Genomic DNA, 14,237 nt, shown 5'->3' on the forward strand with positions numbered 1-14,237 from the left:
TTCATAAGGTTTGTCATTATTACTTCACTCAGATGCAGTTGCTTACAGGAACCTGCATAAAAAAGAAAGCTTTAGAAACCTTCCAGATTAAGTTCTGCAGAAAGAAGTGTGGGCACATTTGTAGACTTGATTATTTAAAGGGTGGATACAGCTGTAAACCTAATTGCTGGATAATTGTGACTTCATGATTGCAATTTGTTGGGTCCCTATTCCCATTGTGATTTGTCAAGCTTCACAATGTATTGGTTGTTTTTAATGATCATTGACTTAGAGGTCAATGTTTTCCTAGGGGATAATTCCCTGGTTATTCTGTGCCATAGTCGTTAGAAGGTTAGACTCCATATTACAGAATCAATGCCCACTGGAAAACTAATAGCATGTTGGGAAGGGATGATGAGGACAATAACTAATTACTATTAATATTCACTGTGTAGGAAAACTAAACCACAGGGCCGGTAGGAATCCCGCTAGATGCTGGATGAGAGTTCTTACCAAAAGAGAAGTGAAAAGGTTCAGGGAAACTTCATGTATTGACAGCTGGGATTTGTATGTTAAAAAATTTGTGCCTGTGGTCAGAATAAATTTTATTCTGGTCAAAATTATTTTTTCTCTACCTACCAACTGGTAATTATTTTACAAGTGATACTTTTTTTTTCCAAAATAATCTCTTTCTGCACCTTAAACACAATAGATACAAAATAATTACTGTTCAAGAAATGCTTGAAAATGTATTAAAATTGGGCTCTAAAGAATGGTTTAATTTCTGCAATAGTGACAGTAATAATTTATCAAAGTGTTCTCTATAAACAGTAAATTATTTAGCATATCACCATTCATATATAACAGATATATTACTGAATAAAATATATTAATGTTCACTGTGGTTAACATAAAGTATCCAGATGTGAGGGAATTTAATAATTTATGGGGATGATTCTTGTCCACTTAACTAACTAGGATGTGAATTTTGCATAGAGTGATTGTTCCGTGAAAATGTGTCACTGTTTGAGACAGACCAGGATCTTATTTTTCAAGAAAAAGTTAATAGTAAATGACAACAAAATAGTTTCACAATATAATTTTCATGTCTTACACTTCAAATGCTCACAAAAAGGCTGCTTTTTCTGCCAGTTCTTATAGGCATATGGAATTTGCCTATCTAAATGATGTAATCCATATAAACTTAATCCACTGGTGGAGTATTTGTTGTAGGTCTATGTTGAAATTACAGTTACTATACACCTTCACATGGTTTTTGTAAATTTCAGGGGTTTGGTAAATGAGGAACATGCAGAATCCTAGTTTTATAGCCATATTGAGTGTGATGATTATTACGTAGCCTTCTCAGAGTTCCTCACCATTTTGTTTATCTAGAAAGCATGATCTTTGAAATGGATGGGTAAATACATGTTGGAAACTCTATTGGATGAAAGGGGTGTTATTCATGCTTTCCTATTTTGGGATTTTTTAAAATGATACGATCTATCTTCCTGCAGATTAAGTTTTGGCAAATTATGTGTTTTAATGAACTTATTTTGAGAGAATGAATGAATGAATGAATGAATGAGAACTCTCAACCTTTATTTAAAAGTAAATTTACTAGGAACTTCTCTCTAAATCTGTTAAAAGCCATAATGAAGGTGGGGAAAGGGACAATTGTAATTCAGTGAAATAAATACAAAATTGGATGTATAAACTCTGCAATGAGAAATACAGGCGGGAATCTAGTAGTGGACTTATTTCTCTGGAGTGATGTTTGAGATAACTCTTAAGAGAGAAGTCACTGTTTTCCACGTAGACAAGGAGTTGAGAGGGCAGAACAAAGTTTCATACTGTGGCCAGGAATGTCCTAAAAAGTGCCATGGAATACTGTGGAATCTTAGAAGTTTAATGAGTTCGTTATGTTAGAAGTCTTATGGCTTTTTCTTTTCTTTTCTTTTCTTTTTTTTTTTTCTGACAGAAGAGCCAAGAGATGATGTTATGCAGGTGGTTTGGAGTTAGCTCATGCAGGCACTGAAGGCATGTGAAAGAGTTTTAAGTTGTGTCTTGTAGTTGCTATCTGCTAAGCTCTAGTACAGCAGCAACCATGCCTGCCTCACTCAAGTGGCAATCCAGAGGGCTGGGAGAGTGTCTGGCACACTGTAGTTGCTTAGGGTGTTTTTATTAAGTGAATGAGTTAGGAGCAGTTGAAGGAATTTGAGGAAAGGAATAACCCATTAACATTTGACTTTTAGGACTGTCACTGACAGCAGGACAAACATGGAAGAGAGACGTGTATGGTTTCAATGACTACTTTAACAAATTGCCACAAAGTTAGTGACTTAAAACACCAATTTATCTTATAGTTCTTTAGGTCTGACATCCAGCACAGGTCTCACTGTACTGAAGTCAAGGTATGGGCAGTACTGTATTCCTTTCTGGAGGCTGGAGGCGACAAAATCCCTTTCTTTGCCTTTCCCAGCCTCTAGAGGCTGCCCATTTTTCTTGGCTCATGGCTCTCTTCCTCCATCTTTCTCCAGCCACATTGCATCTCTCTGACCAGTCTTCCATCTTCACATGTCTCTAACCACAGACCAGAAATGTTATTTGATTTTAAAGACTCATGTGATTAGATTGAGGCTACCTGAATAATCCAGGTCCCTTTTTTTGTATTGTTGTGACTAATATGACAAAGCTCTGCAATAGGATTTAATGTGTGCCTTATCCAGGCTCCTGAAACACTTCTCATGCAATCCTCCATGCTTTTTATTTTCTGTCTTCTGCTGGTTGAATGTAGAGGGATTTGGCACAGTACTTGGAGGCACTGAGGGATGGCAGGGTCTCTAGCCAGAAGCAGCAAGAACCCTAAGAGGAGCAGAGATCCCTACCAAGCACATTGCACCTGATTTGCATGAGAAATAAAGCTTTTCTTGTGTTAAGCCACTGAAATTTGCAAAGTCTTTGCCAGAGCAAACACTCTAACCTGACCTTGGAATTTGAATGTAGTGATAGGGTGTTGATGATGTAACAAAAATACAAATCAGTGCAGGTGGCATTGGCTTAGTGTTTGGCCCATGGGCAGGATCCTTCTATTAGGGGCTGGAAATAAAGTGTGTTATAAAGGGGAACATTTTTTGGTAAGTTGCTGTCTGGAATAACTTGGAAGGCAGGCATTATGCCTAAGGATCTCTACAGTTTAACACAATGATTCTTAACCTTGGCTGCATTTGAAAATCACCTGAGGAATTTAAAAAACTTATTCCTACTCAAAGACCACTCCCAGAGATTCTGATTTAACTAAATGGTTTCTGTGTATGTGCTGAGGGGAAGGGGACATTAGTATTATTTCACAGCTAGGATTGAGAACCAAAGCTCTAGGGCAAGGATCAACAAACTCTTTCTGTAAAAGGCCAGATAGTAAGTATTTTAGGAGTTGGCCTTGGGAGTAATTCTATCTCTCTTGCAATTATTCAACTCTGCTATTACAACATGAGAGCAACCATGACAACAGGTAAGCAAATGGTTGTGGCTGTGTTCTAAAAAAACTTTATTTATAAAACAGGCAATGGGCTGTTTTTTATATGCAGGCCATATTTTGCTGATCCATCTCTAGGACAGTAATTCTCAAACTTTTTATTCTCAGGGCTGTTTTACCCTTTTACAAACTCTTGAGGACCATAAAAATCTGTTGTTTATAGGTTATATCTAGCAAAAATTACCATTTAAAATTGAAATAAACATTTAAAAAATAATGAATTGAAAATAGTAAGTATCATGTTAACATAAATAACATTAAAGAAAATTAAAATTGTCATATAATGGATATATTTGTGGTATACATAGTGAGGTTTTGCTACATGTAAAGTGATCAGATCAGGGTAATTAGCGTATCCATCATCTCAAACGTTTATCATTTATTTGTGTTGGAAACATTCAATATCCTCCTCTTAGTTATTTGAAACTATGTATTATTGTTAACTATAGTCATTCTACAGTGGTATAGAACACAAAGAACCGACTTATCCTATCTAGCTATAATTTTATATCTTTTAATGAATCTGTCTTTATCCCCTCTCCCCCTCCTCTTCCAGCTAATAGTATACTCTGTTTTCCATTTTACTTCTATGAGATCAACTTATTTTTTACTTTCAACATATAAGTGAGAACATGTAGTGTTCAACTTTCTGGTCAGCACCAGAAAGTGGTTTATTTTGCTTAACATGACTTCCAGTTCCACCGATGTTGCTGAGAGTGACAGGATTTCATTCTCTTTCATGGCTGAATAGTATTCCATTGTTTGTGTATATACATGTATATACACATACATATATATACCACATTTTCTTTATCCATTCATCTGTTGTTGGACACCTAGGCTGATTCTGTATCTTGGCTCTTGTAAATAGTGTTGTAACAAACATGGAGGTACAGATGTCTTTTTGATACACTGACTTCCTTTCCTTTGGATAAATGCCCAGTAGTGGGATTGCTGGATCATATGGTAGTTCTATTTTAGTTTTTGGAGGAACCTCCATACTCTTCTTCATAGTGGTTGTACTAGTTTACATTCCCACCAAAAGTGTATAAAAATTTTATTTTCTCTGCAAATAACATATTTTTAGGATAATTGTATTTGCAAAATAAATAGTAAAAAGAACAGCATTGTTTTACATCTTTGCAAAACTCTATATTGTCTAGCTTAATAGAGGACATTTAGATTCTTATTTGCTTCTTCATCCATTCTGTTGTGATATGTTGTCTTAGTTGAAATAAGTGAAGAAAATCTAGTCCCATATAGATGTGTAGGTATTTCTTGTTGGAAGAACAATACTCCTTCTTTTGAAGGAATATTTTAATAGTCTTTTCAGATAATTGTTGACATTCTTTTGTATTATATCATGACTCAAAAATGATAATTTTATAAAAGTATATTGCAGTGTGGAACTGAAACCATATCAATAAACTTTTCACACTCTAGTACATTAAATCCACTTTAAATGGATCCTTTACCTATGCATGATTTTATAATATCTTGTATTGATTATTTGGAAAATATTATTTCACTGAGTTATGTAATAGGCACATTTCATTATGTAATATTTTTAAAAATAACATTTGTTAATATCACCATGGATCTCATAAAAATTCTTTAAGTATTCAGAAGCTGTCAAGCTCATAGTAGTGGATACAAGTTTTCCAAAATTCTAATTTTCACTTGAAAGCTCAGATTTTATCATTGGCACCAAATACTGTCAGGTTGTTTGCCTTCAAGTGACAGGCTCACTTCACTTATTTTCAAGAAAATGACTGCCAAATATCCAAGTATGAATAACCATATTTTGTTTATCACTTGTTCTTTCAAGCAAAAATGGTATTCCACAAAAAAGAGACAAGTTCAGTTTGCAACTCAAACAATCACACATTGCTTTTCCTCAAGACAACCATTGTACTTGGGTATGCAGCAGAAGTGCTTTGTGTTCTATCCTTGTGGTCCCACAGAATACTTAAAAGATTTATAACTCAAGTGTTGAGCTTTAATAAAATGCATAATTTTTACCTGTTTCATCAGGGTATTCTTAAGCAAGAGTTTTTAAACCTGTGAGATCCTGGTGATGAAAGTGATGCAATGACATAATAAAATGATATGATACAATATGGTAATTTTGCCTTGATTTATGCTAAAGAACCGATATCATTTGGCTGTGTCCCCACTCAAATCTCATCTTGAATTGTAGCTCCCACAATGCCCACATGTCATGGAAGGGACCTAGTGAGAGGTAATTGAATGATGGGGGTGAATGTTTCTCATGACAGTGAATAAGTCTTATGAGGTCTGACGGTTTTATAAAGAGAAGCTCTTTTTCTTGTCTGTTGCCATCCGTGTAAGATGTGACTTGCTCCTCCTTGCTTTCTGCCATGATTGTGAGGCCTCCCCAGTCATGTGGAACTGTGAGTCTATTAAACTTCAGTTCTTTATAAATTACCTGGTCTTGGGTATGTCTTTATTAGCAACATGATAACAGACTAATACAAGCACCAACAGTTTTACTCACCATTGCTTTGGCACCGTTGGTGCAAATGTCAATACAGTGGAAAAAACAAGTACATCTTAATATTATTATGAAAATAATTTTGACCTCATGGATCCACTAAAAGTGTCTTCGGGATTTCCAGAATTGTGCAGATTACACTTTGAAAACTGCTGCTTGCGGGGGTTTGTTTTAAAAGAACCACAGTGTTACTGTGTCATAGCTCTTATTGGCCTCCTTTGGTAAGGTGTTTCAAGAAAGAGATGAACTCAGAAAGAAATGGCTAGTTTCCAAGCCAGATGGAAAACAATAGAAAATATCCAGACTTGAGTGAACAATGGTGGAAATCCATCTGCTTCTAGATCCCACACAGAACCACAAGGCCCAGAAAGACTTTTTAGCTGAACAATATGACTTAGCTACAGATCTGATTAATAGACAAAGAGACCTGGAGAGAGGGAGAGAAAAGAGAAAAGACCTGAGAGTTGTACGAGGAAGCAAATACAACAGAAGCCTACTAAGATTTCAAAGAACTTGTATTGTCAAGAAATCCAAAATAGCTGATTAAAACAACTTTGACTGTTTGACCTATAAAATCACCTTTTTGCTTTGGCTACACTCATTTCAGCTGTGTCCAAAAGGAATAAATAAACAATAAGAACTTCTAAAGGGAAAAGCTTGAGGGTCAAGCAAGAAAAAGACAAAAGACTTATTTCCAGAGAGCAGAATTAAAGTTTAATCTACAAATTTATCATCTCCCCAGGCTAGGGGATATCACGAAGCCTGCCAAACAGGATTGTAGAATTATAGTGTCCTAGTGAACATGTACATCCCCTGATTCCTTTTTTCTGAATGGAGTTTTAATTGCAGTTATGCTGTCCCTGCGCCACCACTGTATATAGAGCAAGCCCATAACCAAACTCCACTCTCCCTCTGCTCAGCTGCCTGCCAGATACAAGTGTCTGGGGGGAATTCTAAGCTAATAGGAGGTGGTGTAACCACGAGATGGAAGAAGCCTGGTCACCTGAATGAAGCAGATCCTGTCCAACCAACCTGTGCTGGATTGTGACACGAACAAGGAATGTATGTTTATTGTGCTAAACCATTGAGATTTTGATTCCAGCATTTGCCACAAACATTCTTTATTACAACACTGAGATGACTCTGAATAATACGGAAGCTATTCCATTGATAAGCTCAGAGGAACTGAACTATGGCAGTGGCAGAAATAAGAAGAAATACATATTTTAGAGGTAGAATCAATAAGCTATCACTAGTGGGATATGAGAGCAGAATGAGGTAGGGTAAGGAGTCTGGGATGTGTTCCAGCTTTCTATCTTGGGTTGAAGTGGGTGGAGTTTTGGATGGCACTCAGAACAACCCAGTGAATTTGTCCAATAGGCAAGAGCTTGGGACAGAGATGTGGAAAGCAGGCACATATAGGGCAATCATCAGCTTATAGGTGATGGTTGAAGCCATGAGGCAGGAGGAATAGTGGATAAAATATTTTGGGAAGACAATTCAGAGGGAGAAGAGCACAGAGGTTGTTTGATGAACAGCAGAGAGAGCAGAGTCTGCAAAAAAGTGAAAATAAACCCTCAGAACGGGAAAAAAAAAAAAAGGCAGAAAAGGATAGGTCACAGAAACCAAATTAGAATTAAAGCACACTTTAAAAACACTTTAAACACTTTAAAAGAACACTTTTAAGAATTGTGAAATGATAAAGAATCATATTTCAAAGAGGTAAAATATAATCAGAGCTAAATATTTATGAAATTTTAGAATTAAAAGACTATGGGTGATCTTCATGAAGATAATTTCAATGGAGCATTGATACAAAATTCGGATTATTATGTGATAAGTGTCTTTTGATTTTATAAATGAAAAAACAGAAGGGTTACATCTTGACCAAGATTGACAGCACATGTTGGAGCTTTGCTTTGAATTTTTGCCTGTTCAACACCATAACCCATGCTCTTCCATTCTTCCAAACTGAATCTGAAAACCTCACTTAGGTAATAGGTGGATTCAGATAAAATTTTGATTATAATCTTGCTAAAGCCAGGTAAAATAGAAGGCTATTGAAATCATAGGATTGATATTTTCAGAGAGGAAGGTGTAGAGAGGTGACTAATGTTCTATCGTATTTCTGAGAGGATTCTTTCTTTTTCTCTCTCTCCTCCCTCTTTTTATTCTCTTGAGCAGATTCTATTGATAATATTGGTAACCAGGAGTTAAGTTTTTTAACATGAATAGGTTAAATGTTATATTGTGGGTATAAATTTTATATTCATAGCACGAATATAAAAATCAACTACTTATGACTATTTACACTGGCTTAGGGACAAAGGTGGTAAGAGCTGTTGGCCACAACTATCTGATCTATATCTGCGTCTTATTTTTAACAATGGGGCTATTTTGGTTTTAGAACATAGGATGTCTGAATCTTCTAAAATCACTTCTTCCTAAAATTGTAAGGTTGCAGTTGACTGATACAACTTTTTCTCTCATATAAAACTAATTGACAAGATCAAAGACTGCAAGAGTTTGAGCACTACCTTCACATTTACCAGAGGATTTGGTGGCAATTCAGTATTTAAAGTATAATCTCCAAACAAGCTAAAAACAGAGGCAAACATTTTTAGGAGATTTATCCTATGATCTTCTTTTCATTAATAAACATAAAGGTTTATGTTACCCTAAATGCTATCATAGAACAGTATTTCAAAATAAGTACATTAGCAAATTAAATGAAAGACATGTCAAAACCTGAAGCAGCATTTATTCTTGTGAGCCAAGGTGTCTACAAATTTTGTACAGGAAATGTAACTTTTCTTCACTTGATACAGTGACATTTTGTATGTGCTGAAATTTTGAAATATTGTGCACTGACATGTTTCACAATGAGCCTTCCAGAATTTTGAGGCATTTGAGGGGACACATACTCAGTGGTTGTCTGGGTCAATACTGCCTTAGTGAGAACATTTGCACATTCTCACAATTGTAAAGTTTCCCCACTATTTTTGTGACCAATACTACTGTAAATATATTTGGCTTTTTACAGTTCACAGGGTATTAATAAGCTGCAGTACTATGTACATTTAATAAGTCATAAACAGCATTCATTACCTTGGTATATTATTAAAAATGAAATTTTGTATGAAATGAAGAAAAGTAATTGGCATTATTCGAATCCATTACTTATTAAATTTTACCTTTTTTGTACAAATGAACCTTTCTTGGCATGTACTGATTTCCTAATCTGGAATGCATGCTAACATATTTTCATTTAGATATCTTATTTTTGGTAGTGAAGTACCTTCCAATTTGGGACTCAGAACATTCAATTTAGAGTATACACAAAGTCAAGAATACATACAGTCAGCATTATTAAACATAAACCTTGATACTGCCCGACTTTAGTTGCAATTTTTTGATAGCATAATTCAGTGTTATTTGTCCCCTTTGCATTTCTATAGCAACTATTTCTGTGAAAGTTATGTGTTTGGTTGAAATTTTCTGGAGCAGAAAAGAATCATTTGTAATTTTTATTTGAAGGTTGTTTTGCAGTGATGAGGAATTGAGAGATGCCCTTCATTGTATGCAAAATTATTTTTAAAAGCCCTCTACCCTACACATACACACGTGTGTGCACACACATCTTCATGTCCAATGTTATAGATATTAAGTACCATCTAATTACTCATATTCTCTTAAAACAGGGTAGCAGATCATAGATAATCACTTTTTAAAAATTAGTTAATTGAAAGAAGACAATCTAAAAAGAGAGAAAAAACACCTAACTCCATCCTGAAATTTCATGTTATTTTTGAATTGCATATGAGAATTTTTGTAAAAGATAGGTTGAAAAATGTACCTATTACCTGCCACTTACACATTTAATGTAAGAGATAAGGTAACGTTTTAAGAGACACTATTTGGCAATACACACTACCACACAGAAAATTTAAAGAAAACAATAAAGCTTAAGAAAAAAAATAAATAAATAAACTTAATTTTGTTTCCAAATCAAGCTTATTTCTATAGAAGTTTTAAAACATTTTGTTTGGTTGTTCTCATCAAGACTTTCTATCCTATTCTAATAACTAATTAAGAGAGCCCTAAAGCTTTCTGCTTTTGTAATGTAACATTTGAAGAGATAGATTTCTAGAGAATATTTTCCAAATCTGTTATACTCTGGAAGAACAGTATCATAGCTTCTGAATTTCTTCTCAAATGTCAGTATGGTTTAACACAAAGGCAATGAAAATAGAAAACTTACATGCTGATTTTAAGTTCTACATATCTGAAATTCTTAGGCAATAAACATGTTTGTAGACAGGTAAAACTAATAAGGCTAAAACTTTGGTTTTTAAAATTAGAACAGTTACTATCTTTTATTGTCATTAGTTATATATATTAAAGTCAAATGAAAGAGCTATTTGGTAATTTTATAATACTGATTTCATTCATTAATTTAACAAGTATGAATTGATTATTTACTCTGTGACAAGATATTATTACCTATATCCCTGGATGCAGAACAAAGGGTTAGCCTCTTAATAGTTTCGGAAACATCACGATTAATCCTGGCTGTCATGGTAAAGGAAAACCATTTGGTGCATATACTGAGTAAAATTTTAAAAAACACAGAAAACAAAAACTGTATATCAATGAGTAACAAAAACTACAATTTAACTGGGTTGGGATCAAAGGTTGTAAGAGCTGTTGGCCACAACTATCTGAAAAGAAACCAAAATGTCAAGTTGACCTCTTAATGGTAACTGGGTAAATACCAAGGTTCAGTGGTTTGCTCTTGATGCACATCCAAACATTTGGACATCTGTCCAATATTTTTAGCTAGAGATTTTTACTAACGTAGTTTTTAAAAATGTAAAATATGTGACTTGCTATAGAACATTCATGGTCTATTTTTATCATATTAAATGAAAAAGTTCCATGTTTTGAATGCATTTCCTTTTCTTAAGTTCATAAATGAAAGTAGCATGACATTATTTATGAGTCATTTTTGATAGCAAAAATTCCGTATTGTGAATTCAGAACTGAAGAGTAAGAGAAAATAAATAAGTTGTTACAGACTGTGATGCAGTTTGTGAAAAAACAAAATGGTTGGAGTGAATCATAGTGACTGGGGCTGGGATAAGGGTAGGAAAGAGGTCAAGAAGGACCAGTGTGAGAAGGTAACACATGAGCTGAGATTTGAAGGATGAGTCCTGGGAAGAACCAGGGAAAGATTCTTCTAGGTAAAGAGAACGAAATATAGCAATATGAGGTGAAAGGATCTTCATTAAGAAAAGGTCGGGGGAAAGCTTAAACTCCCCTGAATAGGATCTTTCCGACATAGATTATTTTCTATCAGGTGGAGAGTGCTCTGCTATGCAGCAGGACAGCCTAGGTCCAGCAACAGTAATCGACCATCCCCCAATCCCAGATGCTCTAAACCACTAGGTTCATTTCTCACTCACTCTATGTGTCCATTGCAGGGTGGCTAAGTGCTGTGCTCTGCATCCTCCTCTCTCCAGGACCCACGCAGACAGAGTAGTCACTATCTGGAACACAGCAGTTTTGGTGACAAAGCAAAAAGAGAAAGCGTGGCAAATTGCGTACAGGCTCTTAAAGGTTCTGAAAACTTCCACTCACACTTCATTGGCCAAAGCGGTGACTTATCTCCAGTCAGCAAGGAAGTGTAATTCTCCAGTGTGCCCGGAAGAGGAGTAGAACTGGAAATATGAATGAGTGACAGTAGCATCTCCTAGAGGGGGTCCGTGAGCAACCTGGAATTGTGTGTACATTTGTGTGTGTGTGTGTGTGTATGTGTGTATGTGTGTGTCTGTGTCGGTAGCGCTTGTCTCTGGGGAGAAGATCCATTTCTTTAATCAGATTTTCAAGGGATCTGTGACACGACAACGATTAAAAACCACTGGACCAGTTGAAAACTGCCATGTAAACAGATAATTGCTATACAAGACAATTTGCAGCATGAGTGAGAGGCTGAAATGATTAAAGAATTGTGCTTCTCTGTGTGTTTGTGTGTGTGCGTTTGCACACATGCATGCTCACACATGGTGACAAGGAAAAAGCTGAGCCAATGTGTAGACTGAAATGTAGAAGGCAGAGTTCAGAGAGTGATAGATTAAAGACACCAAAGTGTGAGGGGACATGCCTGATGTAATGAGGTCCCTGAAGATGCCTGAGGAGATGGTGTCCAATATTCTCTAACTTCAGGGATTTGAAGAGATTACTCTTCTTTGACTTAGGAGAAAGGGAGGGAGAAGCTAGGTGTCCTCATGGGTCAGTTTGCTGACGGAGGGGAAGAAGAGGAGCTCTATTTTGTCTGTGATATATGAGCAAGGTCATCTGCTTAGAATGAGGGGATTGTAGAGCATGTTAATAGTTTGGAACAGCTGTAAGGGAAATCTGAAACTGAGCTGACTGGGGAGAAATAAAAGGACCGCCAGTAGCACAGAGGGCCCAGCTGATGCTGGAGAACATAGATTTGTCAGAGTGCCAGTAAATGGAGTTATGTGATTTTTCTCTGCCCATGCTCAGCTGCCTGGAAGCAGGAGTTGAGAAAGTTAACAGTTGGATCGATGCAGGGCTGGGGATTGGCAGGGCAGGTGCAGCAACATGTTTTACTTATAATTTGAAGTTCAGGAGTCTGAACAGGCAAAAAGAACTAATTTTGCCTCTAATTTTAAAAGATAAGTTGGTAAATAATGGCGATAATGGTGAGAATAAGCTATATAGAGAGAGCTATCACCTGTAGTTATCCTTTGTGAGTTGCTATTCTTGCTCCCTGGAGTTCACAACTGATGTAACTACTATAACTATGGCTAAGGATAAGTAGTGTAGCTTATTTCTTATTGCTTAAGTAAAATTAATCATGCTTCAGCCACATGAGATTTTTTTTATGTTCCTAATACTCCCTTATTCCTCTGGTAAAATCTGGCAGAAGGAAGGTAAGAGAAAAAAAATTAAAGCCCTAAAAATATAATTACATACTCAGAGACAGAATCGCTTAGCTAAGCATCTTGCTATTAATTAGTACGTTGTAAATTTTGCTGCCTTGGCTGATACTAAGTCATCGTATTTAGAAGACCCATTAAATGAAGACAAAAGAAAAACATCTGGAGTAGCTTAGCTCCGAAGTAGACCTCAGGCTGAAATAGCATTGTATTGCATTTCTCTGTTCCCAGTTGCCTGCCAAATTCCCCAATTTCCCTGATTTCTGTGAGGTTACATCATAAACATTTGATAAAAAATAGTGTTGCTCTTCATAAAGGCTACATATGCACACTGAAGGCAAACACAGCCCTGATAGTAATTCTGGATTACTGAACAACATTCCATAGGCTCTGTCATTTTATTTTCCATTTCTTCAGAACAGAGGTTTCATCTCTTAAATATTGATGACTGACAGGTGAGGTGAGCAAGCCAAATGTGATCATTTAGAATTGCATTTGGGGCTGAAAGTAAATGTGACTTTTCACATCCTTCCTCAACACAAAGGATTTAGCAGGAGGCAAGCGTGTTAAAATTCTAAAAGGAGATTATTGCTGCAAATGGCTTTTCCCCAGAAGACCCTCTCTCAGCATTTCAGTTGTTGATAACTAGCAGGTTTTATCTCTAAGAACTAAGATCATTTTCTCATCACTTCTGGCCTGCCAACTTGTAGACTGTCTTCAGCTGAAGCAGTGCTGCCAGAAAGAATAACTGGAGAAGTTACTCAACTCTATTTATTTTAGAGTATGATAATTTGAGGGAAAATTAAAATTGTCAGTTTTCCATTACACCCTCAAGTTCTCAGTGCTGGTTATCTCATCAGACCTAAAAAACATACTTTGGCGGAAAATTGTGTAAACAGACAGAAAAGCCAAGAAAAATAAGGAACTAATGTCTCATCAAGGGCCACATGGTATGTTTAGGGCAGAGCTGAGCACCTGAACATCCTTACTGATCTGACCTGAGGACTTCCTGCTGGAGTCCCAGGACAGGGAGATGTGTAGATGCTGAGTATCTGAAGTAAACACTGGGCAGTTATCTGAGGTCTGGTTATGTAAGTGGCAAGGACAATGGATTTTTTTTTTTTTTTTGCGACGGAGTCTCGCTCTGTCGCCCAGGCTGGAGTGCAGTGGCCGGATCTCGGCTCACTGCAAGCTCCGCCTCCCGGGTTTACGCCATTCTCCTGCCTCAGCCTCCCGAGTAGCT

At 36.3% G+C, this 14,237-nt stretch overlaps 1 long non-coding RNA gene across 1 annotated transcript in view; it reads right to left on the reverse strand.

The window, feature by feature from the left end:
- LOC126955194 (uncharacterized) overlaps positions 1 to 12,463 on the reverse strand; it is an 86,820-nt gene extending 74,357 nt beyond the window's left edge. The window contains exon 1 of the long non-coding RNA XR_007725831.1: positions 11,495 to 12,463. This is a non-coding gene — a long non-coding RNA (uncharacterized LOC126955194). The remainder of the gene's footprint in view (positions 1 to 11,494) is intronic.
- Positions 12,464 to 14,237: the final 1,774 nt, after the last annotated feature.

Source organism: Macaca thibetana, chromosome 5 (genome assembly GCF_024542745.1).
Source record: "Macaca thibetana thibetana isolate TM-01 chromosome 5, ASM2454274v1, whole genome shotgun sequence".
In the NCBI taxonomy this organism is placed as follows: Eukaryota; Metazoa; Chordata; class Mammalia; order Primates; family Cercopithecidae; genus Macaca; species Macaca thibetana.